This window comes from Miniopterus schreibersii (assembly GCF_964146895.1).
Source record: "Miniopterus schreibersii genome assembly, chromosome: 1".
Taxonomy (NCBI): domain Eukaryota; kingdom Metazoa; phylum Chordata; class Mammalia; order Chiroptera; family Miniopteridae; genus Miniopterus; species Miniopterus schreibersii.
This window is the reverse complement of record NC_138101.1, coordinates 79,704,772-79,732,127: the sequence shown is the minus strand read 5'-3', so window position 1 is coordinate 79,732,127 and position 27,356 is coordinate 79,704,772. Positions and strand designations below refer to the sequence as shown.

At 37.8% G+C, this 27,356-nt stretch overlaps 1 protein-coding gene across 5 annotated transcripts in view; it reads right to left on the bottom strand.

Moving 5' to 3' along the window:
• ABI1 (abl interactor 1) overlaps positions 1 to 27,356 on the bottom strand; it is a 93,569-nt gene that overhangs the window by 26,257 nt on the left and 39,956 nt on the right. The window lies entirely within an intron of this gene.

The window sequence follows — 27,356 nt, the reverse complement described above, 5'->3', positions numbered from 1 at the left end:
AAAACTGGACAGCAGTTAGCACAAGAGAAATTCCACAACTACTCAACAATTTAAACTTTGTCCTAATAGCAATGGGAAACCAATAACAAATTTAAATTGAGTAACATCATCAGATCTGCATTTTAAAAGATTCCTCTGGCACAGGTGTTGAGGACAGACAGGACAACAATACTGACATTGAGACCAGTTAGGCAAATACGGTAATGTAGGTGAGAAAAAGCAAGGATGTGAACTGAACTGAAAAAAGGGGGTGAGAATATTGTCAGAAAAATACCACAAGTTTAATATTATATGCTCATTTAAGATTCTACTTCACCATAATTTTAAAAGCTGACTAGGAAAGAACCTGTAATCAAAAATGTTTTCCCAACTCCAAAGCAAGGTGCACGGAGACAACTCTCCTTGGGTGTCCAGCACTTTTGCACATCTTGCAAGAAAAGACAATTGATTCTCTTTGCTCTGGATATTTATATAGTAAACAGCCTTAGAAAATATAGTGTCTCCTTAGAAAGCAAAATACAGGTTTATTTATTGTCCAGTGTAATAAAGATAATCACACACACACACACACACACACACCATGGCAAAGGTAAGGAAGGCTTACTGCCCATTATCCTACAAAAATGGGGGATGGGTATCTGGCACAATGCTGACTTTCTAAACTAATGCTATTGCCACGCAAATGACATCCTTTATGTAACCCAAGAGTCTCGTGTTTTCTAATAGTATCCATGATACTTGCACGAAGAGTGAAATCTCAAACCCTTCACAAGTTCTGACAGTTTTGGCAATAAGAATGGAATCTGGCCCTAGCCAGTTTGGCTCAGTAGTTAGAGCATCAGCCCACTGACTGAAGGGTCCGGGGTTTGATTCCAGCCAAGGGCATGTACCTCTGTTGCAGGCTCAATCCCTGACCCCAGTTGGGTTGCCTGCGGAAGGCAACCAATCAATATGTCTCTCTCACATGGATGTTTCTCTCTCTCCCCCCCTTCCAGTCTCTCTGAAAAGCAATGGAAGAAATATCCTCGGGTGAGGATAAAAAAAAAAGAATGGAATCTGACAGAGACAAAGCTTTTCAGAAACAGAATGTGAGGCTAGTTAACAGGAATTGAGAGAAGTCCATGGGAATTGTGAGTCAACATGTTGACCAAATTGTATGGTCACAAAGCAATGAATGGTCCTCCACTTCACTGCCTATTAATGAGGCTGAGTTGAGGAGGTAGTTTCAGGCTGAGGACCAGTAAATAATAGGTTCAAACACAGCAGCCACACTTACTGTCAACTCTCTACCACGCTGACAGCCTCAGCTGGTCTGCCCTGTGACCAACTATTACTAAGACTAGTACTAAGACTTGTCTGGTGGAGAGAGAGGGGAACACATAGGTTCTATCCCCTACAGAGAAACGTGCCTACATTGGCTGTGAAAGGCGGAAAACCGCAACCACTGTGATCAGAATCAGGAGAATCTTTAGAACTTGGGGCTAGTTTGGGAGATTTGGGGTGGGGCACATAATACTTGTTAAAGAATAATGGCAACAGCTGCCAATCTTATTGCTCAGCCTATCCTACAGTCTATCTTGTAAATATTCAATCCATTGAATGAGTAAAAGGCCTCAGCATTTTCTGGCATTGGGTCATGTCTGCTGTAGGAGAGCTTTGGCCCCCTTATGGCAATTTCCCTGAGACAAACTCCCTGTACTGGATTGAGTTGAAAATGATGATGAAGGTGATTAACTGGGGAATGAGAAACTCACCTAAAGGAATCTAGATGAATTCTTGCTATCAGCCCTGCCAGCCTTAGAAAACTTCCCAAATCCTTATGTTGAAATCAAGTAAGAATTTAAGAGATGTTGCCTTGACAATGGAGCAGCAAAATAGCCTAAATTAAGTGGATTCCTAAAAACAATGATGCCACTGCAGATCAAGCCCAAGTCAACCAAAGGGTACAAACCCATGGCCCTACCAGAAAGCAATGTGGCTGTCATTCTGGATAAAGCTGTTCCCAAACAGAAATGAACGCTGTCAGTAATGACGACCTTGCTGCAGAATACAGGGCTTTGGGTCGACCAAAAACAACAGGGGTTTATTTGGTTGATCAGCATGCGTCTACACCACCACTCAACATAAAAGTCAATGCACCTTGTTTACTGATGCAGAACAACTCTCTCCCAACCCCTCCCTACCCAGTCAAGTATCATTATGTTGTATATCCCAAATTCAGCTGCTTTTAAGAGAAAGATGAATAGGGGTTGGACTGAGCTCTCCTGGTCTCCAAGGGGAATTGAGAACCATACATACCTGGGTATAATAGATCACTCTGGGGAGGGGAGGGACTCAATATTTTATGGCTCTGTCATCTTACTGATCTCTGACTATTTATCAGAAGAAAATGAAAACACTAATTCAAAAAAATATATATGCACCCCCATGTTCACTGCAGCACTATTTACAATAGCCAAGATATGAAAACAACCTAAATGTCCATCAATGGATGAATATGTATGTAATGGAATACTATTCAGCCATTAAAAAGAATAATATCTTGCCATTTTTAACACCATGGATGAACCTTGAAGGCATTATGCTAAGTGAAGTAAGTCAAACAGAGAAAGACAAATACTGTATGATGTTACTTACATGTGGAATCTAAAAAACAAACAAAACAAAAAAATTAGCTCATAAATAGAACAAGTTGGTGGTTGCCAGAAGGAAGGGGGTGGTCAAAATGGGTTAAGGGGTCAAAAGGCACAAACTTCCAGTTATAAAATAAATGTCTACATTGCATATTTGAAAGCTGCTAAGAAGAGTACATTTTAAGAGTTCTCATCACAAGAAAAATAAATTTTATAATTATATGGGACAGATGCTGACTAGACTTATTGTGGTGATCACTTCACAATATATACAAATATTGAATCATCAAGTTGTATACCTGAAACTAACATAGTGTTATATCTATTATTATACCTCTATTTTTAAAAAACAGAAAATATATACATACATAATAGAAATTTGTTTCCTTCTGCTTCCAACACTTGAATCCCAGTCAATTTACTATCATTGTTCAATCTGGCTACTGCAATAGCATTCTAACTGATCTTTTGTATCCAATCTAGCCTTTCTCCATGGTACTGTATAACCATGGTGATCTTTACAAAAACAGTTCGCAAAGATACATGCATCCCTATTTCACTGCAGCATTATTCATGGGGGCCAAGACATAGAATCAACCAAAGTATCTTTCAACAGATGATTAGATAAAGAAGATGTGATACATATATACAATGGAATACTACTCGGACATAAGAAAGGATGAAATACTGCCATTTGTGACAACATGGATGGACCTTTAGAATATCATGCTAGGCAAAATAAGTCAGACAGAAAAAGTTAAGAACCATATAATTTCTCTCATATGTTGGATATAAAACTAAAAGCAACAAATGAAAAAACAAGAAAAATAAAAACTTATAGACACAAAAAACAGTATAGTGGTTACCAGAGGGAAAGGGGGTGGGGGAGTAGTAAAGGGTAAAGGGGGTCAGATATATATGGTGAAGAAAGATTTGACTTTGGGTGGTGGGCACACAATGCAATATACAAATGAAGTATCAAGGAATTGTACACTTGAAACCTGTATCATCTTATTAACCAATGTCACCCCAATAAATTTAATTTTAAAAAAACAAAAAGGAAACTTGGGAAAACAAAATGAAAAAATTTAAAGATATCTTACTTGCTTAAATCCTATTAAAAGAACATTCCAGCCCAGCCCATGTGACTCAGCAGTTGAGCATCGACCTATGATCCAGGAGATCACAGTTCAATTCCCTGTTAGGGCACCTGCCCAGGTTGCAGGCTCGATCCACAGCAGGGAGCATGCAGGATGCAGCCAATCAATGACTCTCCTATTGATGTTTCTCTCTCTTTCTCTCCCCCCCCATTTCTCTCTCTGAAATCAATAAAGACATTTTAAAAAAAGAAAAAAAAGAACACCCTACATGGTTCCCAGTCTTCATGGGAAAAACAAAACAAATTCAAAATGGCTCAAATTTGTTCATTTTTCCTCATACATTATTGTGCCCATAACTCTCCTTAAAATCATGTTTTCACCCTTCCTACTTCCCTCACACATTGCAGAACTATTCCAGACACTATTTCAAATTACTTGACTGGGGGAAGGGGGGAGCATGGAGGGACAGAGAAAAAAAGAGAGAGAGAGAGAGAAAACTCATGGATAAGTACAAAAGTATGGAGATTGCCAGGGGGAGGTGAGGATGGGTAGAGGAGGGTATGGGGTGATAAATGGTGATGGACAGAGACTTGACTTGGGGTGGTGAACACACAATACAATGTACTGATGATATGGTGTAGAACTGTGCCCCTGAAACCTGTAAAATTTTGTTAACTAGTGTCACTCCAATAAATTCAATAAAAAGGACCCTGGCTGGTGTGGCTCAGTTGGTTGAGCATTGTCCCATGTAGGGAGAACACTGGTTCGATTCCTGGTCAGGGAACATATCCATACCCCGGTTGGGGGCTGTGGGCTCCATCCCCAGTAGGTGAGCGTGCAGGAAGCAGATCGATGTTTCTCCCTATCTCTCTTTCTCTCTCTCTTCCTCTCTCTAAAATCAATAAAACACATTTAAAAAGATAAAAATAAAAAGGAAAAAAACTACTTGAAAAATTTATCTGAGTCTACTCCCTCTCTCCAGTCTCCCAATTAGGAATCAATCATAAAAGTCCAAATCACAATCCATCCTGCGACACACAACCCTCCATATGGCAGACTGAGTGAATAAAGTAGGTAGGAGGAGGGGAACAAAACTGGAACATTTGTATAACAACAGCATGCATATGTTCACCAAGACAAAGTTAGCTTTTTCAGGAAGATAATTCCTTCACATACTTGAATTCCGTTACTTTCATACTTTTTCCTTCATCTTCAGGTAGCAAAAGAAGCAGTTTAATATAAAAAAAATTAGTTTTCAATTCCAATATACTGGAGATAAAATTTAAGAGTTACACTAATTGAGAGGGACTAGAAAGCCCAGGTGATCACCCTTTAGCAACCTCAGAACCTACGAAGTACAGCTGAAAACCACTGGTAAAAAATGCACACACACACACAAACGTGAAATCAGAAAACCTAGGCTCTTTCACTTACTAGTTGTGAAATTTTATACAAGTTTTTACATTCACTAAGATTCCATTTTGCTTACATAAAATTGGGGTAGGGTACTATTAGAACCTATAATATTGCTTAATACAAAAGTACTAAAAAAATAAACCAAGTATGAATCTTATTTCAAACTATCCAATCTCGAACCAGCAATTAATTAAGGTAAAGTATTTCTCAATGTTAATACAAAAACATGGACATATCAACATTGTGTATTAGAAATATAATGAATGTGGAACCTGGAGGATGTTATATTAAATGAACTAAGCCAGATGCAGAAAGAAAAAGAAAAAAAACTGCATAATCTCACTTATTGTGGAATCCAAGAAAGTAGAAAACAAAGAAAGTAAAAGGTGGTTACAAGGGGTGAGGGAGGAAATGGGAAATCTAAAAAAGTTTGAACACATAGAAGCAGAGTAGAAGGTGGTTACAGGGGGTGGGAGAAATGGAAAGATGTTGGGCAAAGGTTACAAAGTTGCAGTTATATAGGATGACTAAGTCTAGAGATCGAATGTACAGCAGGATGATAAGTTAATAATACCTTATTGAATACAGCAAATTTGCTGAGAGTAAATTTAAGGTGGTCTCATCACCAAAAAAAAAGTTAACTATATAAGAAGATATGTTAATTAGCTTTATTGTAGTTATGTCACTATGTAATGTATATCAAATCATGATGTTGTACATCTTAAGTATATACAATTTTTAGTTTTAAAAATAAAATTTTTGAAGACGATTAATGTGAATTATGTTTCAATCTCCAATTTTGCCACTAGCAATAATTGCATTTTGGAGGACTCCTCAGAGCCAATCTAATGAGCATTAAGGCTCTGGAAGCTTGAAACTCAATAATTCCAAGGTTAAGACAAACTAAAGAAAATATAGAAACCCAAAGGCAAAATTTGATAAATAAAGATCATGCTTGATGATTCAGCAGCACCTGAAGGAGAAGTGATAAAGTCAAAAAAGAATCTATAAGAGGTAGACCTAGAAGTAATGGATAAAATAAACATGTTTAGGGGGAATGACCTTTGAAGGCATGAGTATATTCCTGAAGACCTTATACATAATTCAAAGCTTGCAAAATCCAAGAACTAAGTTTAATACAGGACAGTGTTTGTTTAGAGCCCAAACATCAAATGACAATAAAGTTTTAACAACCTTTTTGTCTAGTTTTGAAATTATGCAATGTTCAAAAATTTTTTTTAATTTGAAGGAAGTATTTACATTTAAAAATAATTTTTAAAATTTCACTAATGTTTTATATTGCACTTTTAGCACATAAAATGAAATTGTACTGCATGAGCTGGTAACAAAGACATAATTGCAGTAGTCTAATGCAGAAGAAACAAGGCCTTTGAATTTGGGTAAGTAAATTCAAGAGGCAAAATCTAGAATTAATATAACACAACTAGAAAACTCTTTTGACAGACTCAGTATGACAAGTACAAATAATATAGAGAGTTGTGAGAAAGAATAATGGCAATAGGGAGCATAAGATAATCAACAAATATGATCAGAACGCTTTGAATAAAATCACAAGAAATTCTATACCCATCCAATTATAAATAAGGGAAGAAATAAGAAAACAATGAAATGGAAATTTGAAAGATTAACCTGAAAAAAATAAATAATTATGTGGCCTTCACAGCCAGCTACAACACACCCCCACCTACTCGCAACCATGCATCTCATTGCCCCACTCCCATCCAATATACTATTTACCGATGCCAATTCTTCCCAAACTGACCTACAATGTCTCCCAATAAAAACTTCAACAGGCTTCTTCATAGTTTCAAAATATACAAGGAAAGACAAAGGGGAAAGAATGAGCTAGACATGGATAAAAAAAAATTAGAAAAGGTTTGGAAGAGGGTCTTGCCCATTTACATTTATTATAAGGTTCTTGCACAGGGTTAAATAAATGGACCGATTCAACAGAAGAGTGAACTCAGAAACAAATTTGATTATCTTACAGTGATGGTACAGTGGGAAAGAATGCATTATTCAAAGAGGGTGACTAGTTTGCAACCCTGAAAATGGATCCCTACCTCACACCATACAGGGGGGAAAAACAATTCCAGATCCATTAAATGTAAGCGCAAGTAAGTGACATATTTATAAGTGAAATATTATACATTAATGAGAATTAACTACTATGAATGAACTATATATGAAATATAAATAAATCTTACATAATGCTGAATGGAAAACAAAAAAAGCAACCCGTGCTAGACTATATACAGCATGACCTATTTTTATTAAACCCAAACACAAATGAGATTAAACAATGGTTGTTTAGGGATCACATATAATAAACTTTTTTATTTATTTTTTTGTTAATACTCACCTGAGGATATTTTTCCATTGATTTTTAAAGAGGGAGAGAGACAGGGAAGGGAAGAGAGAGAGAAAGAGAGAAACATCAATATGAGAGAGACACATTTATTGGCTGCCTCCTGCACGTGTCCAGACCAGGCCAGGGATCGAACCTGCAACCCAGGTACATGCCCTTGATCAGAAATCGAACCCACAACCCTTCAGTGCATGGACTGACACTCTATCCATTGAGCAACACCAGCCAGGGCAATGTGATAAACTTTTTTAAAGGGGAAGGAAATAAACATTCCCCTGGAGATATGGATTGAAACATATAGGTAGAAGAAACAGAAATGATCATTTTCTAGTTCACTTTGGTGGTAGATTCATAGATGTTCATTTTATTATTACAAACTTTATAACATACATTATATTTACTCTTTTGAATGTATTAAGTATAAGATAATTTTACAAAGGTCTTTAATTCCACATAAAGTACAAACAGAGCAGAGAGAAAAATGATTACTATTTCTGGAACATCAGAAGACTCCAAAAGGAAACTACTAGTCAGCCATACTTGGCATGCCAAGAAGAAGAAAGGAAGAAGGGGCAGAGGAAAATTCAGGCAGAGGGAACAACATAAGCAAAGTCAAAGAGGTATGAAAATATACCTGCTGAGAGATTAGAGAAAATTTAAAATAGCATGAATAAAAATACACTGAACTCTCTACCCTTAAGAGTTATTAAAGACAACCCTGGCCAGATAGCTCAGTTGGTTACAGCGTCCTGATATGCCAACATTGCAGGTTCAATTCCTGGTCAGGCCACATTCAAGAAGCAACCAATCATCCGGCCAGTATGGCTCAGCAGTTGAGCACTGACATATAATCCAGGAGATCACGGTTCAATTCCTGGTCAGGGCACATGCCTGGGCTGCAGGCTCAATCCCCAGTAGGGAGCATGCAACAGGCAGCTGATCAATGACTCTCTCACCACTGATGTTTCTCTCTCTCTCCCCTTCCCTTCCTCTCTCTGAAATCAATAAAGACATATTTAAAAAAAAAAAAAAAAGCAACCAATGAATCCATAAACTGGTAAAGCAACAAATAGATGTTTCTCTCTCTATATATAAAAATCAATGAAAGAGTTATTAAAGAAAGACTAAGGAAACTGAAAAGCCAAATCTCACAATTTCTTTTTAAGGACCAAGCATCCCTTTATGATACGAGATTAGAAACTGAATAGACAAAATAAATTTTGTGGAAAGCAAAGGTTCTAAAGGAATGATTAAAATATTCCAAGTGATTTTATTTAGAAAGCGTACTTTTAAAACAAATGTTAAAACAGAGTTAAATTTCATAGACTATTTTCAAGTTATCTTCTAAGATATGATTATTTAAAACTATTGTACAAAAATGTTATTTTAATTATGTTCTCTTTCCCTTACCAGTTTGGGGGGAGAAAAGAAAACATTCTTCTTTTAAAAATCCTCCAGAAAAATCCTTTCTAATTATCAAAAGACAGAAAGGCAGGCAGGAAAGATGTATGATACAGCAAAACTACTGCACGTATTTTCTATAATACCATATTTGAAGGCTGACTAGCCTCACAAATGCCTCTGCCGAAACAGAGAGAGAATTATAGGTTTCAAGCAAAGAACCTTGTATATAAGTTAAAAAGCACAATAAATGTTTGCTCACAGAAGTACTACAGAATAAAAATTGAAACACTTCTGCCCTGAATAGAAAAAGGAGAGGAGTATGAAACGGGTAGAAAATGTGCAAGAGTCCTGAGACAAGCCAAACAGAGAAAGCCTTCAGCCAAGAAAGAGACAATCTTTGTCTGTGACTGCTTATTTGGACGAGGCTCTGGAAATGGCCCTATGCCCAAAATTTGGAGTTACAGAGCTTTGTTCAATAAGCTTGAAACAAGGTCCCAATCAACTGTGAAGTTAACTTGATTCAGAATGACCTATATAAACAGTATAAAATAGTTCTATTTAGAAAAGATGAGCTACAAAATAAGACTCTGGTGGAAAACATAATACAAAGCACTGGCATCAGAATTACTCTGAAATATTTATTTAATCCTGGGGAAAACTGGATCTGTCACTAACACTTTGGCCCACACACAATTTTTTAGTACCATCCAATGACACTATTCTGTCTCCTCTTGCTTAAGAATGTGAGACACATTATAGAACACTCCACATGCTAACTATACATCCACCTCAAAATAAAATTTTGTGCTTAATTTAATGATAACCATTTTTTATCCAAATGAGGATCTAAGGTAAATATGAAGTTTTAAGAGAACATTAAATCACAATTTATCTTCATTTTTTTCCCCACTGCTTTTCAGAGAGAGTGGAAGGAAGAGAGAGAGAGAGAGAGATCAACTAGTTGCTTCTGGGCCAGGATGGAGCCTGCAACCAAGGTACATGCCCTTGGATGGAATCAAACCCAGGACCCTTCAGTCTACAGGCTGACGCTTTAACCACGGAGACAAACTGGCTAGGGCTCAATTTATCTTCTAAATATCAGGTCATAAATTTGTACTTACTCCCCAATCAACTACTCCATACTAAGAATTATTTTTGTTTTAATATTTCATGAGCGTCTCAGCCTTCTTAAAAAGACAGTGTAGTCCTGGCCAGTGTGGCTCAGTTGGTTGGGCATCATCCCATGCACTGAAAGGTTGCTGGCTGGATTCCCAGTCAGGGCACAAACCTGGATCCCTGGTAGGGAGTGTGCAGGAGGCAGCTGACCAATGTCTCTCTCCTTCTCTCTTTCTCTCCTTCTCTCTTCCTCTCTCTTCTAAAAATCAACTTTTAAAAAATTGATTATTTTTTTAATAAAAAGAGTTAGCTTATTTAAAATTATGTAGAAATGTCAGGTATTATAATCTAATGACTAAAAGCACAGGCTTGGGAACCAGATTGCAGAGATTGAAAAGACTACCATTTACTAGCTGTATGACCTTGGACAAGTTACTTAACCACTCTATGCCCTAATTTTTCTTACCATACAGATGAGATTTTAAAACAAACAAAAAATTATATCAACCTCACACTGTTATTATGAGGATTAAATGAGTTAACATGTATAAAGGATTTTTAACAGTGCCTTGCATGCAGAAAAATAAGTTTTTATTATATTTTTCTCTGTTCCCCAATCTATATTCAAGTGTTTAAGCCTGAGTTTACTAGATGATATTAAACCAGTTAAAGCTTATAGTGAATAATAAATACAACTCATATAAGCAAACTTAGAAATTAATAATTGTCACTTAGTTCATTTAAGATATTGTAGCTATATTAAAATGTAACAAAGAGTGGCAAGTCAATTATCATCAATAAGAGAAAAAAAACTCTGGTCTAATACTTTGATAAGATTTGGACTGTACTCAATAGTAGCCCTTTCTGAGCCTCATTTCTTTCACATTTATCATAGAAGTATTTTTGTTCCTATAATTCTTCTTACAAGAAATGACCACATTTGTGGATATCAACTAATCAGAATAGAAGCTAGAACCTAAAACACCTGCAGACTGCCAGGCAATTTATCCTAAAATAAAAATATGGGGAGAGGGGGGCGCAAATAGGCAAAGGAGTTTAAGAAGTACAAATTTCCAGTTATAAAATAAATAATTCGCGGTGATGTTAATGTACTGCACAGGGAATATAATTAAGAAAACTCTAGTACAGTGGTACCTCAGTTTTCGAATGTAATCTGTTCCGGGAGACTGTTTGAGTTCTGAAACATTCGAAAACCGAGGGATCAACAGCCAATAGCTAGGCCTCAGGATCTTGCACTCAGCAGGAAGCCGTGTGGCATGTTCAACTTCTGAGGCGTGTTTGAAAACCCAAGCATTTACTTCCGGGTTTACAGTGTTTGTAAACCGAAATGTTCGTCAACAGAGAAGTTTGAAAACCGATGTACCGCTGAAACTTTATATGGTGAGAGATAATTTACTAGATCTACCATTATGGTGATTTTGTAAGGTATAACAGATATAAATGTCAAGTCACTACACTGTACACCTGAAACTAGTACAGTATTATAAACTATATTTCAATAACATTTTTAAAGTAAAAAAGAAATAACTCTTGCCCAGCTGGTGTGGGAGACAACCAACCAATCGATGTGTCTCTCTCACATTGATGTTTCCCTCTCTTCTCCTCCCTCCTTTCCACACTCTCTAAAAAAAAAATCAATGAAAAAAATATCCTTGGGTGAGGATTAACCACAACAAAAAGGCAGTTTTATTGGGATAAATTCACATACAATAAAATTCACCCACTTAAGTGTACAATTTGCTTTTCAGAGAGAGTGGAAAGCAGAGCCGGGGGGGGGGGGGGAGAAACATTAAGGGCTGCCTCCCACACGGGCCCCAACCAGGACCAGGGATTGAGCTTGCAACAGAGGTACAATGCCCTTGGCCAGAATCAAACCCGAGATCCTTCAGTCTGTAGGGCTGATGCTCTAACCACTGACCCAAACCGGCTAGGGTTCTAAAGAGCTTCTTGACCTTCCACTCTAACTTCCTTCCCTCTTATATATTAAATAAATGGATGCATGCATGCTAGACACTGGGATATAGCAATGATCACAACAGACCCCAATGGAAGGCAGATATTGAATAATAGGACAAATAATTATGTAAATCTAATAATAAATGCTATGAAGAGAAAGTACAGGGTGCTATAAAAACAGTTAATAGAGAGCCCTAATAATATGTATGAAGGTGAGAGGTAGGACAGAGAGAGACATTAGGGAAAAACTGCCCTTAAATACAATTTATGGTTAAGACTACAAGGATGAATGGAAGAGTTAGCCAGGTGAAACATGTCTGTAACAATATACATCAGGACACTGACATGGCAGAAAGCATTGATTAAATCCTGGAATTTAAGAGTCCTAGAGGGTTGCCCCAGACAGGTGGCTCTGTTGGTTGAAGAGTCAACCCTGTACACAAAATTGTTGCGCGTTCAGTCCACAGTTAGGGTGCATACAGGAGGCAACCAATCAATGTTTCTCTCACATTGATCGCTCTCTCTTCCTTTCTCTCTAAAATCAATAAAGCATATCCTCGCGTGAGAATTTAAAAAAGAAAAAAGCTTTTTAAAACAGAGTGTCTAAGAGGGTTAATAGTTAAGAGAGGAAACTAAAAATAAAGGTAGACACCAGGCCTTTAAAGAGTGTTAAACACCATTAAAAAGATTTTTAGATTTTTTCCTGGCAGTCATTGATTTCCAAACCTCTTTCGCTGTTCAATCCTGATTTTAAGTCCATTCTTACACAGAATCTCAATATAAAATATAAACAAAAGTAGCCTTGTCCTGCCTAAAGTGGAAGGAGGGTGCTTTAGAACTTCAAATGAGCCTCCTATTTACCTATGTGAGGGCAAAGGCAAAACAGGCAACTAGTGAAGAGAGAGAAGGCAATATCAGAAATAACATACGGTGAGCATATTAGCCAGACTTACAATCAGAAATTGGTAATATATTCTAATTACAATAATTCAGAGCAATTATATAAAAGAAACTAAACCCAAACAAATGGTGAGAGATAGGGGAACACAATGGAAGGCACAGGAACTAGTGTTAGCAGCAGGAGCAGTAGCCTTAAATCCAAAATGATACGGGGCGGGACAGGCTGCGGGAAATTAGAGGAAAAGTCACATAAAGGCCATCCTGAACGGAGTAATAACTTGTCTTGGCACACAGCCAACCCATAGGGAAGGCACCAGCTTACCTTCCTCACTGCTTTTGATCTGCCTATGTTCCACACTGGCTGCACTTAATCTGCAGCCAGAAGTCACAAATGCCCATTGACATAATCCACACAAGTAAGCCTCCCAGAGCAAAGACCAGGGGGGAAGACAAAAGATCAGGAAGATCAAACAGAAGTTATCTGTCATATAGAAGTATGTATAGAAGTACTAGGAAAAGTCAAACCTGACATTTTGGAACCAAGGAAGAGTTTTCCCTGAGTGAGGACAGTTAAGCTAAAGCCTAAAGAATGAGCAGTAGTTAGCCAGACAGAGGAAATAGGGTAGAAAGACATTCTAAGCAAGGGGACTAGTGAATACAAAGGTATACTTCTAGAACAGTAAGTGAATTAGGATATTTCAAGCACTGAGTATGAAGCAAGAAAGGAAATGAAATGACGCAAGAGAGGCAAGGGTGAGAAAACATCATGCTTGCATCAATGCCATACTAAAAATCTAGTCTTTATCCTGAAGGCAAAGTTTAAGGATTGATATATCATCTGATAGAGATGGGTGTGGGTTTTCTTTATTTTAATATGTTTTTATTGATTTCAAAGAGAGGAAGGGAGAGGGAGAGAGAGAGATAAAAACATCAATGATGAGAGTCATTAAACAAGTGGAAGAATATACCATGCTCATGGATTGGAAGAATTAATATCATTAAAATGTCCATACTACCCAAAGCAATTTATAAATTCAATGCAATTCCTATTAAAATACCAACAGCATATTTCACAGACCTAGAACAAACACTTCGAAAATTTATATGGAACCAAAAAAGCCCCCGAATAGCTGCAGCCATCTTGAGAAAAAAGAACAGAGTGGGAGGGATCACATTACTGGACTTCAAACTGTATTACAAAGCCACTGTAATCAAAATGGCCTGGTATTGGTACAACAACAGGCATATAGGCCAATGGAACAGAACAGAGACCCCAGAAATAGACCCACGCCATTATGGTCAGTTAATATTTGACAAAGGAGGCAAGAGTATCCAATGGAGTAAAGACAGTCTCTTCAATAAGTGGTGCTGGGAAAATTGGACAGATACATGCAAAAAAATGAAACTAGACCACCAACTTTCACCATACACAAAAATAAACTCAAAATGGATTAAAGACTTAAATGTAAGTCACGAAACCATAAAAATCCTGAAAGAAAACATAGGCAGTAAAGTCACAGACATCCCACATAGTGGACTTTTCACTGATACATCTCCTAGGGCAAGAGAAACAAAAGAAAAAATAAACATATGGGACTACATCAAACTAAAAGCTTCTGCACAGCAAAAGAAAACAACCTCAAAATACAAAGGAACCCCACAGTCTGGGAAAACATATTTGCCAAGGGTGTATCTGATAAGGGGCTAATTTCCAAAGTATACAAAGAGCTCATATTACTCAGCAAGAGGAAGACAAACCACCCAGTTAAGAAATGGGCACAGGACTTGAATAGACACTTCTCCAAAAAGGACATACGGACGGCCAAGAGACACATGAGAAAATGCTCAACATTGTTAATCATCAGAGAGATGCAAATTAAAACCACAATGAGGTATCACTTCACACCTGTCAGAATGGCTGCCATCCACAAATCAACAAACGACATGTACTGGCGAGGGTGTGGAGAAAGGGAAAGCCTAGTACACTGCTGGTGGGAATGCAGACTGGTGCAACCACTATGGAAAACAGTATGGAGGTTCCTCAAAAAATGAAAAATGGCATTGCCTTTTGACCCTAGGAGTGATTCCACTCCTAGGAATGTATCCTAAGAATCCTGAAACATTAATCAGAAAGAATATATGTACCCCGATGTTCATAGCAGCACAGTTTACAATAGCTAAGATCTGGAAATAGCCCAAGTGCCCATCAGGAGATCAGTGGATAAAAAAGCTGTGGGACATTTACACCATGGAATACTATGCAGCTGTAAAGAAGAATAATCTCGTACCCTTTGGGACAGTATGGATGGACTGGAGAATATTATGCTAAGTGAAATAAGCCAGGCAGCGAAAGACAAACACCACATGATCTCGTTTATACATGGAATCTGAAGAACTTAATAAACTGATGAACAAAATAGATTCAATGACATGGAAGCATAGATGAGACTGATGAATGTCAGAGGGATGGAAAAGGGTGGGTGGCGGGAGGGAGGGGGGGAGAGTAACCAAAGAATTTATATGCATACATGCACAACCCAAGGATATGGACAATGGTGGGGAGAGGGATGGGACGGGGTGGAACGGGTCACTGGGGAGAAAAAGGAACATCTGTAATATTTTAAACAAAAATAAAATTTAAAAAAAAAAGGATGAGAGTCATTGATCGACTGCCTCCTGCACGCCCCCTACTGGGGATCAAGCCCGCAACCCAGGCATGTACTCTTGCCCAGGAATCGAACCATGATCTCCTGGATCATATGTCGATGCTCAACAGCTGAGCCATGCTAGCAGGCTGGGTGTGTGTTTTTAATAAAAGCAATGGGGACACAAGGTTGTGGGTTTGATATCCGGTCAGGGCACATACAAGAATCAACCAATGAATGCATAAATAAGTGGCACAACAAATCTATCAATATCACTATCTCTCTCTCTCTCTCTCTCAAATCAATAAATAAAAAAATTTTAAGTAATGAGCACTGATTTTTTAAAATGTGTTAGAAGTCAATTCTCTTATTTTTGGATTGAATAACTCTTGGTCATTTCGTAAGAACAGCATGGCAGAGTGGTAATACCTAATTCCAAGTTCTAATCAACTTCAGCCTTTTTTTTTTAATTCTCCATACTCAGACTTTTTCAGGGAACAGGCAGGCAAAGATATTGTTAGTAATGACATTAAGTAATCTATTTAAGATTCTGAACCAAATCATTGATAATTCAAAATTTACACTAGGGTACATTCATTTTGCTTTGAAATGGATAACTTCCTCAAAACAACACTGACACCTCTGTCCTTTTTGCAAAAGATTATAGAGATCTTCAAAAGTACCATAATGATAATTAAAAGATTCAAAGATCTATTCTTTGCCAAGCCCTACAGGATAGGGATACAATGATGCACAAATAGATAAGGTTCCTGTTATCCTTAAAATTACCTCTAATAGAAGGAACAGGCATTAAGTAAGTAAATATACAAATAAACATAATTACACATTTGTTATATGCTACAAATAAAAGCAACAAGGATGAGGTGAAAAAGAAATATGCTATTAGATTTAGAACAAAGATATCATTGCTGTTCTTTGCAAAAGCAACATCCATGGAGTGGAAGGGACAAAATGAAATCACAATGGGTTAAGGAATACATATGTTTGGAGGAAGAAGACGACATAACATGAGAGAGATTTAACAACTTGGGGTGTGAACTGTCAAGAGAGAAAAGACAGTATCTCAAAGGGTGTTTTTTTAAGATGGAAAAAAACAAACATGCTTGCATGTCAACTGCAAAGGGGAGGGCAAAAGAAGGTGAATATAAGAGAAAGAATGGATAATAGATATGATTAATAATGCCAGTATCTTATTTTCAGGTGTTAGGCTAAGTGCTTTATGTGCAATTCTTTATTTTATCTCTAAGGTTAGCACTTATGTCCCAATTTTGCACATAGGAAAGCTAAACTCAAAGAAGTTAGGTAATGTGAACAAATCACACGGTGGCAGAACTAGGACTCAAACCTAGGTCTTTATGATTCCAAAGCACACCATACCACACTCTTATTCATTCAACAAATACTTCTCAAACCACTTCTTAAGTGCCAGTTACTACGTTTTAAGGAAAAAAGAGATGATTTAAACATGCTCTTTACCTTCTAAAAATGACGAAGGGGAGACAGATACATACTCCAAGTAATCGATAAAAGTAGGAACAAGTTGGGTAGCAGAGCACAAAGACACAGCCAGTATTTTCTACCCTGAGCTAATCAGCTAACAATTCAGATGGTCCTTGTGTTAAGCAGAACAGAGATGAGACAAAGTTAATTACAAGACAAATAGACTATGGAAAAGCAAAGAGGCGCAAATTTACATCCTATGTTTGGAACACTTCAAGAAGTTGGGACACCCGATACGGAGACACAGAAGAAAAGGCCATATGAGAACCCAAGCAGAGACTGGAGTTATGCAGCCACAAGCCAACAAACACCTGGAGTCACCAGAAGCTAGAAGAGGCAAGGAAAGATCCTATCCTAAAACCTTTGGAGGGGGTGTAGCCCTGCTGACACCTTAATTTTGGACTTCTGGCCTCCAGAACAGTGAGAAAATAAATTTCTGCTGTTTTAAACCATACACACACACACAGAAGAAGGAGGAGGAGACTAAGATGTTGGCATGGCAGGAATGCAATGAGAGTTGGAAGAAACTAGATCAAAGAGCCTTTTATGACATTAAGAAATCTGAGATTTAAACTATAGCAAGAGAAAAACCATTTCCAGGCTTTGAAACAAGATTAGGCTACTGTTAAGGCTCAGAAACCTATTAGAAGGTTCAAGCTGTAGCCTGGTGAATGGCTTATAGACAACCAAAGAACATATGATCTGAAAGAGACTCCCAAACTAGCTATTTATAATCAAGCTATAAGAAGGAGGGTTCAGCCCTGCTGGCATGGCTCAGAGGCTGAGCATCGACCTATGAACCAGGAGGTTACAGTTCGATTCCGGGTTAGGGCACATGCCTGGGTTTCGCGCTCGATTCCCAGTAAGGGGCGTGCAGGAGGCAGCCGATCAATGACTCTCTATAATCACTGATGTTTCTATCTCTCTCTCCCTCTCCCCTATCTCTGAAATCAGTCAAAATATATTTAAAAAAAAAAAAAGTGTTCCAAAGTTCCTTTCTGAAAAAGGTACTCCTTATTCTAAATGAGATGAGAACAGTCCCTTGTTATACTATTAATTAGGATAGAACTAAAAACTGGTTTAGTTTTTTATTCAAACTTTATGATTAATGGGAAGAAGGCTGGAGGTCTGCTTCTTCAACACCACAAACAGACAATCTGAGGCAGAATGTGGACTTGGTGATTCTTTTTCTCCAAAAAAGAATAATCCAAACAGAGGCAAGATAGCCTGTTGTGTACTTTGAAAGCAAAGAACAGAGCCTCCAATTTCCAAAAAATACTGTTTCCTTTGGTGTAGGGCTTAATCATGTTAGCCTGCCATCGGATGATGGTTTAAAAAGACTGATAATTTTTCTCCTAAGCATGTTGCTCTGATTCAGGATCTGTATGGTTCCAACACCAAGCAGCTATCAGAGGCAGAGAAAAAGCAAAAGGATACCATCTACACCCTTAATACAAGACAAGCCAACATTCAGCCTCATCAGTGAAAACAAACCAAAGGGAAATGAATTGTAATTTAGAACCACAGATTTATTTTTCCAAACTTACCGCCAGATACATTCCCCACTCCAAACATCACACCCTATCTCCTAGTAACCCTGAACAAGCCACCCATATCTTTGTCTAATGCCATTACCTCAGACTGGAATGCACTGCACTCTATGTTAGCATGACAAATGCACAGGCTTCTTTCAGATCCCAACTTAAATGTCACTCCTTCAATGTCACCCAAATTATATGCCAATAGGACTTTTTACTCTGTTTAAAGTGTTTATTAAATACTTCCATGTATTGTATTTAATAGTACACATACCAACCCCTCCTAAATGAAATTTTTAACAAATACTGAATGCTTAGTCTATGGCAGGATTAGGGCTAGATTCTAGAATTCTAAAAATTGAATAATACAATCTGCTGCCTTCCAAAAGCTCCCCAAATACAATGAAAACACAAGCTCTGGCCGGTATGGCTCAGGTGATTGGAGTATCATCCCATACACCAGAAGGTGGTGGGTTCGATCCCATCTGGGCACGTGCAAGAGGTAACCAATCAATGTTTCTTTTTCAGATCGATGTTTCTCTCTCTCTCTCAAAAATCAATTTTTAAAAACAACAATGCTACATGGTTAATGTAGCATTTGGTAAGTGTTTAAATTGCTAGGAGAACACAGATAATATCAATGAATGCTATAAAGCTAGCTTACTCAATCTTCATTTCACCCTTCCCACCCCAAACCCAAGACTACCTTCTTGCTCAGCAGAAGCTAAAAAGCTAAAAACAACATCGCCCAATTGCTCTTTTTCAGCTAGGCTCCTGAATACAATTTCTGATCTGCTAATGAAATGCACTTTCATGGGATATGAAAATTGAAAGTGAGGTGAATGAAGATCACTTACTACCCCTTTACATTACTTTCTATTGGCAAGCAAACTGAGAAATGAGGTATGGTTTTTTCCAAAGTGGGGCTCCAGTATCCATTCTCTAATTCTTCGCTGTTGGGGGGGCAACTGCAGTGGAAGCAACAGCTGGACTCCAAGTTCCAATGCCCAGTCATCTGTTATGTGTGTGTGCCAAGAGGCAGCTGAGGGAGCAACAACAGTGGCAGAAGCTTTCTAACCCTCGGTTTAAAAACCTTGAATCAGGTTCTTAAACTCAGTAATTCCAATGACATCATCAAAAGTTACAGCTTCCATAGTGGCTCAATTCTTAGAGGTCTGGGAGTTATTCATGGAAACCAAATTTCTACTTAAAATACCAAGAGTGTGCCTGGCTGGTGTGGCTAGGCAGTTGAGCATCGACCTACAATCCAGGAGATGGCAGTTCGATTCCCAGTCAGAGCACATACCTGGGTTTTGGGCTTGATCCCCGATTGGGGACATGCAGGAGGCAGCCCATCAATGACAACTCTCTCATCATTGATGTTTCTATCTCTCTCCCTCTCCCTTCCTCTCTCTGAAATCAATAAAAACGTATTTTAAAATAATAATAATAGTAATTTTTCTGGTCCTCTAAGGTTGATGATCCAAGTCTGCCTAATTCTTTGTTCATTCAGAGGTGGGATGGTGGGCTGGCATGTATGCATGTGTTCGAAAGAAGATGACTGAGATACGGAACAGTTTGGGTTACTGTAACTATGAACTTCACAGATCAGTAAATGCTTAAAAAGGAGAGAAGGGAGAAGAGACTGAAAGACAAAAAGACAGGGAGGGACAAAGAAAAAATATTGTTACCAATTTTATTAACCAGTAACAATATTTTAAAAAAACAAACAAAAATATTACCGTCAATTATCATTTAAAAAATAAAAAGGAGTCTGGCCAGGCATGGCTCAGTGGTTGAGCATCGACCTAGGATCCAGGAGATCGAGGGTCAATTCCCGGTCAGGGCACATGTCTGGGTTTCGGGCTCGATCCCCAATTGAGGGCATGCAGGAGGCAGCCCATCAATGACAACTCTCTCATCACTGATGTTTCTCTCTCTCTCTCCCTCTCTCTCTCCCTTCCTCTCTCTGAAATCAATAAAGATACATTTTTTAAAATATAAAAATGAAAAGGAAACTCTTAGGACTCAATATAACCTACCTGACATTTCACCAACTTATAATATACATGAACACTAGAATTACGTTCCTTTTCTTTCTTCATAAACCAAAAAAAATTGTGAGAAAACAGTACTGATCTTGGAACTACATCAAGACACAATCTACAAATAAGACCATTCTCAGGTATCTGTGGTGCTAGATGTAGATGGAGGAAGGAAGGAAAAGGGAATGTAGAAACTTCAAAGATTTGATATCCATCTTTCCCAAGTCAATCTTTTTTTTTTTAAAATAAATAATCTTTTTTTTTTTTTTAAATATATCTTTATTGATTTCAGAGAGAGGAAAGGAGAGGGAGAGAGAGAGATAGAAACATCAATGATGAGAGAGTCATTGACAGAACCCGCAACCCGGGCATGTGCCCTGACCGGGAATCGAACCCCAATCGCCTGGATCCTAGGTTGACGCTCAACCGCTGAGCCATGCCCGGCCAGGCCCAAATCAATCTTATTACTGCAGACCCCAATCTGATCAACCCTAAAAAGTGAGAACAGACCATGAGAAGAAACATGTTTTAAGGTTTCTAAAACACCTCAAAATAAGGTTAATCACCTCACTACTAACCCTAATCTGCAGTTCCAAGATATTCTTTTACAAATAGAAAACCTGTAAATTCTGTCATAGGGTGGGTATGCAGGTCAGGGATGGGGTGGGGAGAAGTGGGGCTGCCTATAGCCTAATTGTAAATATAAAACAAAGCACATATGTTAGAAAGATTTCTATTAATATGAGTAAAATAGGAAATTTCAGGCCCTGGCCAGGTAGCTTAGTTGGTTAGTGTCATCTAATATGCCAAGATTGTGGGTTTGATATCTGGTCAGGGACATACAAGAAGCAACCAATGAATGCATAAATAAGTAGAAAAACAAATCAATGTCTCTCTCTCTTTCCACCCCTTCCTTCCTCTATTTCTCTCAAATCAATAAATATTTTTTTAAAAAGGAAATTTCAGTTATCTAAAATATCCTTCTATAGAATTATCAATTTGAGAAATCTACTTATACAAATACACAGCACGTCAAGTATCAGCATATGAAAAGCAATTTTGAAAAAACCTGCTAGAGGGCTAGAGATTGAAATGATTATGATTATTATTATTCTTGATTCATTGATTTTAGAGAGAAGAGAGAAAGAAATACCAACTTGTTCCACTTATTGATGCATTCATTGGTTGATTCTTGTATGTACCCTGACCAAGGATGGAACCTGCAATCTTGGCATATTGAGAAGAGGCTACAACCAACTGACAGGGCTAGACTGAGTTGAATAACATGGCCAATGAATTGATCAATCATTCCTACATCTGATAAAAACTCTGGAAGTTCAGCAGAGCTTCCTGGTTGATGAACACAATGATGTGCTGGGGGGAGGAGGTAGGGGGTGGGCAGGTGATGCACCCTGATTTCACAGAAAGAAGGGACAGAAACTCTGTTCAGGTGGTTAGTGTCAGAACAGTACTGCAGTCTACCAGCTGGTGTCAAAATACCAAACCTCTAAGGAGCGCTTCTTCCATCATTTCTTACACAAGCTAACCTCTACCTGATGAATAATATATAGAAGGAATGAAGCCATAAACTTATAGAATTTGTATCATCATGCAATCTGCAGAAGCCCCCTTCCTCACAATTTCTGGCTTCTTTAGAAATGTCAACAAATCAACCTCCAGAAAAATTATATTTTAAAAAAAGTCACTTACTATAAGTAGTTGGAGAATTTGGTGTCAAATCCCAAGAACGCTTAATAATTTTTTCAAAATAAATGTTTGTATAACACTTTATGAGGGGTTGGCAAACTTATGCTGGACAGAGCCAGAGAGTAAATATTTTAGGCTTTGCAGGCCATACAGTCTCTGTCATAACAAACTAACTGTACTGGTAAAAGCAGCAATAGCAATATGTGAAAAAAGGAACGCTGCTATGGTCCAATAAAACTTTATTTGCAAAAATGAGGAAGGGCTGGATTTAGCCCACACGAATCATAGTTTACTGGTCCCTGCACTAGATTAATTATTCAAGAAAACATAAAATATGTAGGTCATCTGATGCCATGACCATACCAATCTTGTCTCCTGTCTTAGAGACAAGGTTAATACATTTTTAAAAATTGAATTTAAAGTAGATATATATCATACACATTTCAATGATACAAATCATGTTAGCTGGTATTTTTATGATACAAATCTCATGTTAGCTAATATATGTATATTTTAATAATGGAAAGGGAAGAGAAGGAAAAGAGAGAGGACCAAAGCTATACCAGAAATCTTTATTATACATTAAAGTACTTTTATCTAACTTCAAAATTTCTAGATTTTTAAAACATATTAAAATTCAAAAATTCTTTTTAATATATCTTTATTGATTTCTTTTTTTTTTAAGATTTTATTTATTTTTAAATATATCTTAATTGATTTCAGAGAGAGGAAAGGAGAGGAAGAGAAATAGAAACATCAATGATGAGAGAGTCATTGATCGGCTGCCTCCTGCACGCCCCCGACCAGGGATGGAGCCTGCAACCCAGACATGTGCCCTGACCAGGAATCGAACACCGATCGCCTGGATCCCAGGTCGACACTCAACCACCAAGCCATGCCCTCGGGTAACATGAAAGCATTAGGCACTGTGCTAGGTGCTATGAGTCCTGGTGCTGTAAGTCCCTGGCAGAGTAACTAATTTTGACACAAATATTTATTCATATAGTAAAAGTATTTTATTTTAGATAACAAAAAGATAAGGGTTGGTGCCAAGACAAGGTTTAGTCCCTCAACTCCCCCAAATAAACATTTATATGCTCTGTAGCATGTATTTACATTAAAAAAAAATCTATATTCTATATTAGTACACCTTTACTATAGTTTATTCCTCTATAACTTACCTTTTTAGTAACTATAATTAAAGCAAGAGGGCTTCACTAATCTGAATTAATCAAAGGTGTCCTCCCTCCAAAAGGAGGTGAAGAAATGTGCCCTAAATCATTTGATTTGGGGGCCTTCACATTTACAAGAAAAATGGAGGAAAGTTAGTAACTATTTAGGTGGAATATCAGTCTTAAAATAACAAAGCTGAAGGTAAGAAATACTGTTCCACAATAGGACTTTGGCAGGAAACTCAGAGAACTTTTCACGTTCTCCCCATGATTTTAAGAATGTTATACAAAGCCCAGCTGGCATGGCCCAGTGGTTGAGCATTGACCTATGAACCAGGAGGTTCGATTCCCAGTCAGGGAACATGACTGGGATGAGGACTCAATCCCCAGTAGGGGGGAGTGAAGGAGGCAGCCAATCAATGACGCTCTCTCATCACTGATGTTTCCATCTCTCTCCCCTCCTCTCTTCTTCTCTCTGAAATCAATAAAAAACATATTTATAAAAACAAAAAAATGTTATACAAAGAGGGTAAAGGTGGGATAAATGGTGATGGGAGGAGACTTGGTTTGGGGTGGCAAACACACAATACAATATACAGATGATGTACTATAGAATTGTACACCTGAAACCTAAATAATTTTATTAACCAATGTCACCCCAATAAATTCAATAAAAAAGAATATTATACCCCGGCTTGGAGTGGCTCAGCAGCTGAGCATCAACCTAGGATCCAGGAGATCGTGGTTCGATTCCTAGTCAGGGTGCATACCCGGTTGCAGGCTCGATCCCCAATTGGGGGCGTGCAGGAGGCAGCCAATCAATGACGACTCTCATCATTGATGTTTCTATCTCTCTCTCTCCCTCTCCCTTCCTCTATTTGAAATCAATAAAGATATATTTTAAAATATATATATTGTACAATTTTATAATATCCTTTAAAAATACAATTTTAATCCCTATTATGAAGATGACAAGAACCAATCTGTACCAAAGATTTATACAAATATAAAGAAAGATATACAACATTTAGAACTGATTTGTTATAGCATGTGTATTAATTTCCTAATGCTGCTGTTAACAAAATACTTTGTGGCCTCAAACAACAAAAATGTATTCTATTACAGTTCTGGAGGCCAGAAACCCTAACTGAGCCTTACAGGACTAAATCAATATATCAAAAGGGCCACACTTCCTTGGAAGGTTACAAGGGAGAGTCTACTTCTTCAGCTCACTCTTCCAGCTTCTGGTGGCTACTGGTATTCCTTGGCTTGTCACCACATCATTCTAATCTCTGTTCTCACTGTCATTTTGTCCTCTGCTCTTCTATGTCAAATCCTCTTTGCCTGCCTCTTACAAGGACATCTGTGATTACATTTGCAGCACACGTGGATAATCCAGGATAAATCTCCCCATCTCAAGATCTATAATTTACATTTTCAAAGTCCCTTTTTCCATTTAGTATTATAAAGCAACATTTGCATTTCCAGGGATTAGGAACTGGATATCAGGGTTTAGGAACTGGATATCTTTGTAGGCCATTACTCAGCCTAGCACCGTATGGTTCATCTTAGAAATATTAGATGTGCAAATAAATCCATTAGAATACTGAATAGGGAAGGTAAATATATTTTTCTCATGATAAATCAGCCAATCAAGTGAATGCTACAAAATGCTCCTAGCCATTGGGTACTAACTCAACATACCATGCTTTCTCATTTTGATTAACACTCAATAATCTGCATTATATCTTTCTTTCTGCCATTATTTCAGGTTCTTATGAAAAGCTTATATCCATAGCAGCTAAGAAAAAGTATAAAAGTGACAGTCTTAAAGATGGAATAACAATGCTAGATTAGTTTGCTAAGGCTCCACAGTATAAGCGCATGACATTAAGCTTTTGATTGCCAAAGCATCCATTTCAAATAAACATATTGCCAATTGTATTACATTGCTACTAGCAAAACAACTAAATAAGGAAGCAGGCCACCCATAACATAGCTATTAGCAAAACAACTAAATAAGGAAGCAGGCTGCCCATACCCATGAAGTTTCTCTTTTAGAAAACCCTGGGTAACCTAGAAAACTGATCCCTTGAGTGACCCCACTTTTCCTTTCCTATGCTGTAATTTCCACTCTTATGCTTTAAATTCACCAAATAAAGAGTGAATCTACAAAACCCTTTGCATCCTACCCTCAGATTCTAATAAAGGCAGAGCATCAGATCCATCCTCCCTCCCTCTCTCTTCACCCCAGACCTCACTGTGTGGCCCTCAGGCATGCCACGTACTCTCCAAGACCTGTGAATAACAAATCTTGATTCTTCAAAGTTCCCTGATGGTTTTGCAGAGGTGGCCCTGAATCATAATAAGAACCACAGGGTCTGGTCCAGCCATAACACTGGCCCAGTGGTGATGAGAGGAATGTTGTGGGGCTCGGTATGAATGTATGTGGGGCTCACTGTGGGGCTTGCCATGTGAGCCTGGTGAGTGCCTCAGGCATTCCTAACCAAGAACATCACAACAGGCTGCCATAACAAAGTACTACAGACAGGATGGCTTAAAAAAAATGAAAAATTTCTCATGATTCTGGAAGCTAGAAGTCCAAGGTCAGTATCTCAGCAGGGATGCTTTCTTCTAACAGACTCTCTCCTGGGCTTCTAAAAGGCCCTCTTCTCTGTTTCACATGATCGTCTTTTTGTGTGTGTCTATATTATAATCTTTTGTTATTATAAGGACACCAATCATACTGGATTAGGGTCCACCTAGAGATCTCATTCTAACTTAATTACCTCTTTAAAGACCCTATTCCAAATACAGTAACATTCTGAGGTACTGGTGCCTAGTACTTCAACATATGAATTCTGGGAAAACATAACAGCCCATAACAAGTGTCAAAGAAGACTAGCATACTTAATCTTATCATGAAACATCTTTAAGAAACTGACTGAGAAAGCCTAAAATAAATATCGACAGGTCTTTAGGAATTAGCAGTAGTCCCTTGATATTATAGATAAAGGTATCACTGAAGTCAATAAAGATGGACAAAGAATTGTATACCAAAGAACCAGAAAAAACTATAGGTGGAAACATATTACAAATCTGGGAGATTTTTATAAATGACAGCATGATGGCCAGTATAGGATGTTGGCAATACATATTGAGACTAAATTGTAACAATCCCATAATGTAATGGGTTCTCCCAAGTGTGGTACAAAGACCCCTGGGGGTCTCCAAAATCCTGCCTTTTCTAACTATATATCTGTGTAAGCCAGACCTTCTTCCTTTACTTCAACCAAAACAACAAATCACAACAGATCGAATGCAAAAACAAATATAAGTGCCCTAGCTGGTTTAGCTCAGTGGTTAGAGCATTGGACCACGGACTGAAGGGTCATGGTTTCGATTCCCGTCAAGGGCACACACCTCAGTTCCAGGCACAATCCCTCGCCCTGGTCGGGGGGCATGTGTGGAAGGCAACCAATTGATGTGTCTCTCTCACATCAATGTTTCTCTCCCCGCCCCTTCCACTCTCTCTAAAATAAACAATGGAAAAAATATCCTTGGGTGAGGATTAACAAACAAACAAAAAAACACCAAATATAAGAACCTATCTTTCATTAAATGAAATATTTAAAGGATTTGCAGAAAAGTAAAAACAGTGCCACTCTTCACAATTTTTTTGTTTTGGATAGCAGTTGTTTTTCATTAAAATATTATTTGTATTAACAGGTAATACGTTTATTTTACTTGAGTTAACATAATTTTTTTAATTATCAGTTTTAATTTCTGCTAT